The sequence below is a fragment of the Pinus tabuliformis genome, chromosome 7 (genome assembly GCF_031772625.1).
Source record: "Pinus tabuliformis cultivar Carrire ecotype Pingquan chromosome 7, CPIR1, whole genome shotgun sequence".
Taxonomy (NCBI): Eukaryota; Viridiplantae; Streptophyta; class Pinopsida; order Pinales; family Pinaceae; genus Pinus; species Pinus tabuliformis.
The window spans coordinates 1,369,321,703-1,369,325,281 of record NC_142293.1 but is presented as its reverse complement, the minus strand read 5'-3'; positions in this window follow the sequence as shown (position 1 = coordinate 1,369,325,281).

The window sequence follows — 3,579 nt, the reverse complement described above, 5'->3', positions numbered from 1 at the left end:
TCCTTCATAGGACATTCTTTGATGGGGAGATAGGGGAAAGGAATCCCCTTAAATTATGAATTGACAAATTCTAGAAAACAAAGCTTAGGTATGCTCCAGGGCTCTTCCTGCTCGCAAGTGGATACATTAGCATTGCATGAGGTCAAGGCATGATATAAAAATGAAAAGTGAAGGTTTAATTAAATAATTTTCAAGCTAGTTCATGTCTTTTAGGCATGGATCATGGTTGCAAAAGTACACAAACTTAAGTAAATTTGTAGAATTTTGACAGCTAAAAGTAGACAAACATGCAACATCAAACACAAGAAAATTGATAACAAATCTCACTCATCTTGGGCTATGTATACGGGTACATCTTCCAGTGGTGACCACTTTATTATATGCTCAAATTCTCAATACACCAACATATAAACTTCAATCTGCAAAATAGCACTACCATTGTGTCCAGAATGCTCAAAAACTCCTATCTAGGCTCTTCTTGAGCTCAAAAAGGCTGAAAAATGAGCAAGTTATGCTTCTTTCTTCAAAGCTTCCTATAAACTCTACAAAAAGACCAGAACGATCTCCAAAATTTTCAACAAAATGATCCTAGCACCATTAGTATGGTAGTAGAGTAGTATGGAGGAGATCACGGGCTCGACCTGCACCTCTCATCGTTGATTGCATTGGTTTGTTTAATTATATATCAATTTTTTTTAACAGGCATCTACCCCTTCTCAAATCCTCTGCCCCTGGTTTCCAGTCAATATATGGCCATAGGCCATGGGCGCAGGAGGTGTGACACGTGCCCTAGCTCCTAACTCCCTGTTGGTGGTCGCATCCCATTAACGTAACTGTGGATCATTGGCCCAACCTTCGTGCCCACCTATGCAACGTTAGTCATATTTGTTTCCATATAGCCAATGGCTAGAACAGTTAGGCTAGCCCGTCATTTCGTCATTTAATTACCAAACCACCCACCCTTAATATTTGAATATGAGCGGGCACCTATGGTTTACAAGAACTAATCGTGGCCCAACAATTGGGTGCTCATTTTTTTTGTTGGAGGTTATGCAATGGAATTATCCAGAGGCTTTTGTCAGTTAAACAAAATAAATTTTGGCACCATCCAAAGTGCCATGCGGCACCCTCGGATTGGGCGACATGTAAATTTGTGATTAGCCCATCTCATGAACCAACGACCAAATAAAAATATGCCATGTGTCTTCGTACGGCTGGCCCAAATGTTGGCTCCTGATTGGTCCCCTTCTGACATTCGTATTGTCTAGTCAAATGATGATTTCAACACCACGTTATCATATAGACTGCACAGTCAACCCTACACTTTTACTTTTTTGCTTTTTGCCCAAAACTTCAGAATGCAATAAATTCCTCATACGGTGTTGGATTGAGGCGATTCAAGCGTTGTTGGAATAAAAAAAATGAGTTCTACAATTTTGCACTAGTTTTGGGATATTTTGAGTACTTTCACTTTTTTAGCATATTTTTTGTCCCCTGGATCACTCCTCCCCATTAGAAGCTTTTGGACCACTGAAAGTAAACTTTTAATCAACAAGTGAGGGTATGACTCCCTCACTTTTCCAATCTCTATCCACCTTGCTTTACTTGGATTGGGACCTTTGAGCCCCACAAGAAGATACTCCACATTGCATTTGCATGAAGTTATTATCCTCCTATCAAGAATAGTGTGTTCCTGAAACTCATTCAAATATTCAAGAGAAAAATATTCTATAGATGGAATTTGAACATTCTCTTCTTGATCAACGCTCATAGGAGGCTCATACAATCTTAAGTTTTCCACATTCACAACAAAATAAATTTGCATGTAAGGTGACAAATCTAGTTGGATCATGTTGTTACCAATCTTATCCAATATTTTGAAAGGACCATATCTGATTGGTTTGAGATTTTTACCTTCACCTTGTAATATTTATTTTTTGTTGTACAACCAAACTTGATATCCCACTTGGAAATAACGATCAACCCGATGAATATCATGTCTTGCTTTGTACTTGGCTTGAAGTTTCTCTAGTCGTTCTTGTATCATTTGATGCACTAACTGGATTTATTCAATGAAATTATTGGTATTTTCCACATCATTATGTCCATATACTACAATATCTTTACCAAAGATGAAATCCAAAGGATACTTTGGCAAATATCCCAAACAAACTTCAAATGGAGATACTTGGGTAGATGAATGCTTCTCACGATTATAGGCATGCTGGATGTAATGAAAATGCTCATCCCAAAGTTTAGGATGCTTACCACAATATCCTCAAAGGATATGCAATATTGTTTTGTTCACTACCTCTATCTGATCGTCAGCTTGTGGATGAAATGTTGTGCTCTTCTTCAACTTTGTTTCCATGAATTCCCATAAACTTGACCAAATCTTCCTGATAAATCGAGAATCTTGATAAAAAATAATCAAAGTAGGTAACCCAAAGTGAACCCATACATTTTGGAAGAACATGTTTATGGTTTTTTCGGTTGTGATATCTTTCTTACAAGGCATCAACACACACATTTTTCTGAAACGATCCACTACAACATATAAATAATCATGACCTTTTCTAAATAATTGTAGTCCCCCAACAAAATCCATAGAAACAATTTCCCAAGGACGAGAAGGGATAGGAAGTGGAGTGTACAAACCCAATTTCCTATTACTTGGCTTGCTAGTAACACAAAGAACATCCTTTTACATATCTTGATAAAGTTTCATTCATACGAGGCCAATAATAATACCTCTGTAGCTAAGCAACTATTTTGCCTACACCAAAGTGACCAGCAATAAGAAAAGTATGGGCTTCCCTTATGACATTAACTCTTTCACCCAGTGGAATACACAACTTTCCAAGATGATATAAAAAGTTGTTATGAACATGATAATCCAACTATTCAACATGATTGCCTTGACTCAAAGTTGCATAAACATATTTAAAATATTCATCTTGATCATATTGTTCAATATACCTTTCATGCATGATTGAGTTATGCTTAAGAATGACATATACATTAACAATAGGCCTTGATAACATATCTGCAACTTTTTTGTAAATACCTTTCTTATAATTGATAACGAAATGAAATTGCTACAAAAATCCCATGGTTTGCGATTGTAGATATTGCAAAGGTTGATGGTCAATATGAATAATTGTTGCTTTACCCATCAAATAATGCTTCCACTTCTTCATGCTTTGTACCAAAGCATACAATGCTTTATTATAATTTGGATAGTTAATTACTGCATTGAAAAAGGTCTCAGAATGATAACATATTGGCTTACCGTGCTACATCAATACTACTTCCATAAAATATTCACCTGCATCGATTTGAATTTCAAATGGTTGCTTGAGGTGTGGAAGTGTTAGAACTATTTTTTTACCAATTTTCTCTTTCAAAGTGTCAAAGGATTTATGTTTCTTGCCTCCCCACTGAAAGACCTACTTTACACTTATTAAAGCATATAATGGTACTGCAGTGAATAACAAGTTAGCAATAAATTTTCTCCAATATCGAGTTGCTCCCAAAAAGCTCTTGACTTTCGTTACATTGTTTGTTTTATGCCAATTC